The sequence below is a fragment of the Stegostoma tigrinum genome, chromosome 8 (assembly GCF_030684315.1).
Source record: "Stegostoma tigrinum isolate sSteTig4 chromosome 8, sSteTig4.hap1, whole genome shotgun sequence".
Lineage (NCBI taxonomy): Eukaryota > Metazoa > Chordata > Chondrichthyes > Orectolobiformes > Stegostomatidae > Stegostoma > Stegostoma tigrinum.
Window position 1 is genome coordinate 40,264,894 of NC_081361.1, and position 9,061 is coordinate 40,273,954.

A 9,061-nucleotide genomic window follows, 5' to 3' on the forward strand; every position below is an offset into this window, starting at 1 on the left:
ATGGCCAATTTGGCTAACCTGCACATCTTTGGACTGTGGGAGGAAATCGCACACCCGACAGAAACCCATGCAGGCATGGGGAAAATATGCAAACTCCACACATACAGTCGCCCAGGGGTGGAATCAAACCCAGTTTCCCAGTGCTGTGAGGCAGCAGTGCTAACCACTGTGCCACCATGCTGTCCCTACGACTCTATAAATGTACGGCTTTTATGTTTCAGTTAGAGCGCATTAGTGGGACCATATCTCAAACATTGTGTACAATTTTCACTGCCTTTTTTATTGAAGGATACAAGTGCTTTTCAGGCAGATCAAAGGATACCAAGTTTTACCTGGAACGAGTGACTTGTCTTACGAGGATAGGTTGGACAAACTGGCCCAGATTCCAATGGAATTTAACAGAGTGAGTGACAACTTAATAGAAGTTCATAACGTCCTGAATGGACTTGACAAGGTGGATATAGAAAGATTTCCTCTTGCAGAGAAGTTGAGAACTAGGGTGCACTGTTTTAAAATTAAGGGCTGCTTTTGTAGGAGAAATGTTCTCTCAGTCGATTGTCAACTTTGTTTTGGAAGGTGGTAGAGGTGAGATCACTGGATATTTCAAGACAGAAGAGGGAAGATTGTTGTTGGATGCAAAATCAGGTGTTTCAAAGGCAGAATGCGGAATTTGCAATCCAAACAGATCAATCAGGATCTTACTGTGCAACATTCTCAAGGAGCCAAATTGTCTACTGCTGCTCCTACTTTGCACATTCATAAGTAAAGATAACTTCTTTTTTAAAAAAAATCACAAAACCTCTGAAAAACTCAAAGAAGGTAAAATAATGAGGGGTTAAAGTGGCAGATAAGTGAGTGAGTGAGTGAGTGGGTATAATGGCATATAGGCAAGGGGATGAGGGGTATGGAGTCAAGTTGGCTAGTGAGAAACTAGGGTATCAGTTGGAAGGAAGGTGAATGCGTGTTAGGACAAAGGGGTAAAAAGGTGTCAGGTTAAGAGGGGGAAGATAAGATAGGGTAGGAGAGGTGTTGGGATGTGGTGCAGAATTGTTAGCTATTAGAGCAGGTTTTAATCCCTGCAGCCTTACTCCAGCTAAGTAAGTTGGAACCTTCCAATGTCTCAGACTGTAACTCCAGATCGGAGACACTATCAGACAGTTCCAGATGTAAGTAATTGCCCATTAAAAGTTTAAACTATGGGCAATGATCATGTAGTCAGTAAATCTCCAGCTATTTGGAGATCAGAAGATCTGGCATAAGATTCTTTGTAGCATTAATGAATATGAATTCATGTTTTCCCACATGTTGAGTGGCAACCACCAACAATGATTCACATTTTCCACTCAATGTACAAGTCAAACCCCATCTTTGGGATGATTTTTGGAGGCCTCAACCATCAATATCTACAGTATATTAACAATATTAAGTTGAAATTTAGTAAGATTCTGAAAGCTTGATCACAAGGTCATACGTGAAATTTCAACATACCTTCTGTGTACCAGTTAATTGCTTGGTCAGGTCTTCTTTAGTTGTTTTAAGCTGTTGTTCCAGCAATAACTTTTCATCCTGAAAAGAGAGGTGCAAATATCAGCAAATTGGGACATTGGCCACACTATAAATGTGTCATCATGCATCAAGTTTCCTTCAAAAAAAAAGCTCAACAGGCTGAATAATTTTAAAGAGATCCATTTTATAGCACTGCACTAATTTTTTATCTGTTTTTAGCAAACAAATTAAAACGGCAAACAAACTGCAAGAGATTACTAACTGCAGTAAAGTCTTCAATAGAATTCAAAAACAATTTGTGAAGACCCATATATTGTTTTCGTGGCATTGACAAAATCGGACAGACCTTCCTGGAAGACTTTGCAACAAATCAAGATCATATTTAAACAAAGCTCTCTTAAAGCAAAAAGCAGATTAAGGACAAATAAAAAGAAAATCTGAAATACACAAATAATCAACAGGATTTCAAATGAAATCAAGAGTTAAAATATTGAGAACTTGTTGCATAAATATAAAATTTACTTATGTCATAATGCACAGGTCCAGACCCAAAACATCAGCTTTCCTGCTCCTCTGATGCTGCCTGGCCTGTTGCGTTCTTCCAGCTCCACACCTTGTTATCACAGTTCAGTTTAGCTTGGTCAAGAGAAATTAATGCTATTCCATTTACTCAAACTTTATACTTCCTAGTGCTCAGCATAGCTTATATGACTCTCTGAAGCCTTTCCACCATCTACAAGAATCCAAGAGCATGAAAGAATTTGCTCACACGCTTGGATGAAGCAGTAAGCATGACACCAACCAGGGCAAGACAGCCGACAGCTTCATTAACAGAAACATACAACTCCACCATCACTGCAACAGCGCAAACCATCTAAAGGATACCGTGCAGCAGCTGATTAAGGCTTTTTCAAAAACACAAGATCTCTATCACCTAGAAGGATGCAGGCAGGTGATGCATGAAAGCACCATCAACTGCAAGTTCCCCTCCATATCAAACATGATCTAACCTGGGACATAGATCATTTTTCATTCGTTTTAAGAGTATTGTGAGTGTAACTTCATTGTATGAACTGCACCAGTTGAAGAAGTCTAATGTGCAATTTGGGACAGGCAATTAATGCTGAACTTGCTAGTGACATTCACTTGAACGATCAAAACAGTATTACATACATTATCATCATTTCAAATGTGTAAAGTGATGTAATGTTTAGGGATCTGACAGAAATATAAAATACTAGGCTAATAGAAATTATAAATCCAGATCTAAATAAAATATAAATCCATAAATTTTATGTTGAACCACAAATTATAGACAGGGATCCAGTGCTGGACTAGCAATCCAAAGACCTGGGTTAATCCACTTGAATGACAATTTGATTTTGAATCTGGTTTAAAACAAATAACGAGCTGGCATTAGTAAAAACCACTATAAAATTGAATTGTCATATAAATCCAGTTAGTTCACCAATGTGCTCCACGAGTGAAAACTACTGTCCTTGACTATTTTATGAATAACGCCCACACCAACATGACAATTATCCCTTCTCCTGAAATAGCCTAGCAAGCGTTGTGATTAAATCAACTAATACAATGAATGCAGCCTACTGCCAATCTTTCAGGGCATTAAATTGTCAATGAACACGACCTGTGCCTGTAAGAGACACATCAGAAGAATACATACAAACAATAGGTCATGGGGATAAGTCCAGAATTTCAATAAATGATTCTCGTGTAAGTTAGGAGTACTTGGAAAAGACTTCCAGTTGTAGAACCTAAGATTTTGCAATTAATACAGAAAACAGTCAAGATGTTGCGAAGAAGCAGCATGGAAGGATGAGCTGAAATGTCTAGATGAAATTGTTTATTTATTCTTACCTTTGTGAAAAATATGCAGTGCTACAGGACAAACATATACAAGTTAACCTTTCTTCATTTTAAGCAGGCTGCTAAGTATTTCTTTATTTCCACACCAGTCCCACGTAGTAATTTTAAAGAAAGGTGGATCAAGTGTTTGAAAGCATTGATCTCCACAATGTTTAGATAGACAGGTGTACAGTCAAATACAGGGGCTGAAGAAACCAGCTGCAGCAGGAATCGGCAAGACACACAGGCTTAAACTACATTTGTAGAAATTTAATTCATGAAGATGGCATATGACAACATATTATTTCAATACAGCATACCTCAATAACTTGGCATTGTTACCAATTCAAAATTGTATTCAAAACCTTGCACATCTCAGGAAGAGATCTGAAGATAGAACTTAATGAGATACCAGCGCAATTACTTTTCAGGCAATAATTTGTAGCTGATAACAGGATTAGCTCAAGATCGTCGATAACCAGGGATGGAAACCAAAAAAAAAGCAAAAATGCTCTAAATATTCTGTAGTCAAATAGTTTGGAGAAGTTCGCTAAGTCTAAAATGTAGAGACTTCACAAGAATTTAATTTCCCCTGGATCTGAATCATTATTCACAACAGGCTCTTTGAAATGACAAGACTTTTTGAATTTACTACTCAACTCTGGCAGAGGGTTGCTGTGAAAGCACATTGTTCTTCCTGATCCGACAGCAAGATATTGAAGAAAGGAAATACAGAATTCAAGCTTAATTTCCTACACTTTTGTTGGAGAAACATTGAATTGAAGCATTAACTCTGTTCCGCTCTCCACAGATGCTACCCGACCTGTTGAGTATTGGTAAACGAATCGGCTTTTATTTTAGATATATCTGCAGGCACATATAACTCTACTTGTAAAAAAAAATCCTCCTTTTCCTATTTGCTTACTAAATATCACTTCATTTTAGTTACTCATATATATTGTCTATACATATTCATAGAGTAGGTCTTCGTTAGTAATTCTTAGTGTTGCATTTCTTTTCCCGCCTCTTATCTTAAAGAAGCTGTGTTTTTCTCCACAAAAGCACACTTTAAGAATAATACATTTATGCATAAGCGGATGAACATTCTTTCAGGTTAATTCTGGGTGCGAATGAAATTGTAGTGTGACATCAATCTTTTTTTTTCCAAATGAAACCTTGCACCTATATGCATTTATAGAATGAATCAAAAATAGTTAAATATTCTACACATTGCAAAACACTACTCACCTTGGGACATCTTTGCTCTCCTCTTGGATGCACTGCTGTAGAAGATCTATAAGCTTTTGTGGGAATGCAGAAAAATCTATTAAGAGCTGCTGTTGATGTTTTAAGCTGGGAATGGAGAGTTCAAACATCACAACTGTTCAATGAAGAATTTAGTTGAGAACAAATTAGCTCAAATATTTACAACAGTGATAAATCTTGAACATTATAAAATATGGAATCATGAATTCACCTTTTTTTTTACAATTACATGACCTTACTCATACTACATTATTGGCCTATGTCTACAAATGTACTTCATCAGATCAATTTATTTCAAGTTTCCTTTGCAATCAGAAGACCTGTGCTTGGAGCATCCTTTGTTGGAAAAATAATACAGAATACTTATTTTGAGTTTGAAGCAATCGTCATAAATCTGACTTTTCTCTGGAGGCAATTCAGGAATACAAACACATACAAATTAGGAACAGAAGTTGGCCATTTGGACCCTTCAACCTTCTCTGCCATTCAATAAGATCATGGGCAAACTATTAACATTTTGAATTCCATATTGCTATTTAGCCTGATAACTTCTGATTCCCTTGCCTAACAGGAACTTGTCTCAATGATACCATCTTTACCGCTTTCTGAAACAAAGAGTTCCAATGTCGCATAACCCTCAGGGAAAAAGAAAAAAAAAATTTAAAACAGACACAGACGAGGAAACACCTAATGTCAAAACAGTGTCCCATAGTTCTGGGCTCACCCATGAGAGGAACCATCCTTTTCCATGTCCACTTTGTTAAGATTTGAAATCTGTAAAAACCTGAAGAACCAAGTTACCCCTCATTCTTCTGAGCACAGTTGAAAAACAGGCCAATTTGTCCAAACATGTCCCATTCAAGATATCAATCTAATAAAGCTCTGAACCACTTCCAACGTATTTATATCCTTCCTCAAGTAAGGAGACCAAAAACTGCACTGAGATATGATCTCATCAACTCCCCATATAACCAATACAGAACACTCTTATGTTTATGTTCAATTCCTCTTGTAGAAAAGGATAGCATTCTACTGGCCATTTGTTACTTGTTTTGCTGGCATACTAACTTTTTGTGACTCCTGCACTAAAGCGCCTAAATCCCACTGCACCTTTGAATTCTGTAATCATTCATAATTGAGTAATACTCCACTTGTTGCATTCTGTCAATCAGAAAAAATACCAATTTATACAATTGTTTGTAATGACTGGATGTTGGCTGAAGTTTAAGTAAATAGCTTGAAAAAAATTACAGTTGTGGCAGTACTGAGAACTATACATTATCAACACACTGTTTGATGACACAGGGAGATACCAAACAAAAAGTAAATACTCATGACTGCTTAAGGGAAAAAATTATGAATGTAATAGCATGTTTCAGAACAACATGTACACATCAATATTAAATTTTAAAACTTTTAAAAATAGCACAGAAGTGTAAGGTTTTAGAGGTATCGAGTCTATTTGACTGTGCCGTGATAACTGATTCTTACTTCTAATTGGAATCCGAAAAAGTGCAAAAGTGCTTCCTCACAGATCACTACAATTTGTGCAGAGCATTTTTCAAGACATAATGTTTTTAATTTGGCTATAATCTAATCTCAAACCAGGCTACATCAAAAGAACACCACCAAATACAATAAACAAGCAAATCATTGCTTACCTCTGAAAAATCTTCTTCTGTAACTATTAATTGATAAAGCAAAAACAGATCTGAATGAGCTGTTAACCGGACTACCAAATCCTGCAATTAAAAAATTAATTTGCTTAAGTTGATCCACTGGTTAGCAGTGCTAATGGTACAATTTGAAAACTCAAGTGGCAAAATTACCTACATTTACTCCGATTAGTACAAATCTGATCACGCACTTATCTGAAGGGGGGTTACTGGACCCGAAACATGAACTCTGTTTTCTCGCCACAGAGGCTGCCAGACCTGCAGCATTTCCCCAGCAAATTCTGTTTTTCTTTCTGATTTCCAGCATCTATAGTTCTTTTTTTTATGTTATTTAAATTTGTGGTTATGGGCCACATTGAAAAATAAAAATTAACAGTAAGTTGTCAAAACATTGGCCACTTATCATTCCAGTACTCCTTTTACTGAAGTGAGGTTCAAACATGTCTACCAACTTACGGCATAGCACACAGGTGGTCATGCGTGAGTAACTCTGTAATAGGTTACAAGTAGGGACGTGGGTACTGGATGGAGGAAAATAAATTAACTCAACTGTGATGTCCTCTTTTAGACAAATTTTTGTGACAGTTACTGTCAAATCTAATACATAAATATTGGTGATGGCCACCCTAGTTAAGAATCAATACCAGATAGCAAACCTTTTGGTAAGTTTGGTTAGACAGCAAACTGCAGTAATTAAGGAAATTTCAGATATCTGAATCATATTTTGTGCTATTTATAGATTTCATGCAGTTCAATTGGACTCATGTAAATCATGATGATTAAGGGGCGACATAGTGCTAACAACAGTAAGGGCAAAGATGCTCTTTCAGAATGACATGAAAAAGAGAGGTCTTTGAGATCAGGCGAGAGAATTGTATTTGTAAAGTCGTTATGTACTGATATAAATAAAGGAATGCTACAGTACATAAGATGTTCAAGAGCATTACCAAGAGATAAGGATCAAGAGACTCAGAATACATGCAAACAATCTCTGTGTGCAAGTATTAGCTTAAGGGACAAGATAAAGCAATTTAACACACAAGACGGGTCAATTTTTCATAAAATTAAAAACACACTGACTTTTTTGTAAACAGGATTAGATGCACAATGCAGCTCAACAGTTACTTAAATGCTTGTTTTCCAGCAATTTTTAAAAAAATTTAATGCAAAACCCTCCTTTTCTGGAAAAGAAATCAATTTTATTTTAGATCAACACATCTTAATGCTGATATACCTGTTGAAAGGAGGAAAAGTCTCTTTATGCAGAGGGCGATGACTGAGGAATTCTCTACCACAAAAGACTGTGGCGGCCAACTTACTGAATATATCTAAGAAACAATTAGATGGGTAGATTGCTGGACACAAAGCACAAAATGCTCTGTGGAAGAGTGGGCTTATGGCATTGAAACAGTCTAGCAGACATGATAATATTGAATGGTAGAATAAACTCAACGGGCTGAACAGACTACTCCTGTTTCTATTTTCTATGTTCCACACTCCAGCACCATGAGGCTGCCATTACAATATAATTCATTTGTGACTATTAGGTTATAACTTGTGTTTTTCCAATATTGGTTCCTCATTCCTCTCCCACACTAATCACCTTTGGACACCTTTGTCAAATTGCTGTTAAGAACCTACATGTGGGAGAAGGAGACGAATTAGGCAGTCTTGTAGTCAACTTTAAAACAGTAGTCTGAGGCAACAATCAGGGAGGGAAATGGAATCTAAGACAACTGCATGATTTTGTACCAAGTACCAATGACAACAGCTTCAATCTTGCTGATGTTTTAACTGATGAAATTTAGGCTTCCACATGACTGAATGCAAGAAAACATCCTTTATATCAGAGACTGCAAATCGACCAGGAGAAAGAAGCTAGAGAGGTACATTTGGGTTTTATCAGCAAACATAAAGAAGTTGACAGAATTGATTTTGGCAATTTCATCAACAGTTGATGTTAAAAACTAAATGAAGACGAGGGAACGGCTAAGGATAGACCCTTGGGAATGTCAACGTTAATGGCATGGAAGTGCTACTCAACTGGTCCAGGGTGAAAAGGCACCAAAGATGATGGGAGTAATCATTTGGAAAGCTGCAACAAGTCATGGACAATGAGGCAAAACAAACCAAACCATCAACCACATAAGGTTACTAAATGATTTTTGATTCATGAAATTTTGTACAATGGCAAGTATGGGTTTAGGAAACATGTCTTTGGAAAAGAGACCAAGGTTAGAAAAAATACAATGGAACTGGAGTGTTTTTGAATGCAATGATAACAACTTGAATGCTGCACAATAGGTCATAGAGTGGAATAGAATATAGTGAAATGTGTTGCTTCAGTAGTCTGATCTTCTTCCATATATTTCCTTCCCATAAATGCCTTGTATCCTTCATTGGAACAAAGAGTGGGTGTTGCAAATAAAGCAATATATAAACACACGAGTACACACTGCCAGTGGAATCAACCATATTGCCATTCAGGAACTTTATTATAGACCAGCTCAACTCGAGACTAACTGAAAGTTGATTGAACGCAGATATTTTTCAAACGCAGATATTTTTCAAACTTCCACCTTCGACGTCAAGGAAATGTGATTTTACTTTTAATTTTCTTTCACTTCAAAACTGTCAACAAAAGAGCTGACTGTAGACTTGCATAGATATTTTCCAAACCACCTTTTAGGAAGTATTATGACAAATCTCTGGGGCGGGTGTGCCTTTTTACACCGTTGCTCCTGAGG

General features: G+C 36.9%; 1 pseudogene; it reads right to left on the reverse strand.

Annotated features, from left to right (window-relative positions):
* LOC125456554 (spindle assembly abnormal protein 6 homolog) overlaps positions 1-9,061 on the reverse strand; it is a 32,726-nt pseudogene that overhangs the window by 22,716 nt on the left and 949 nt on the right.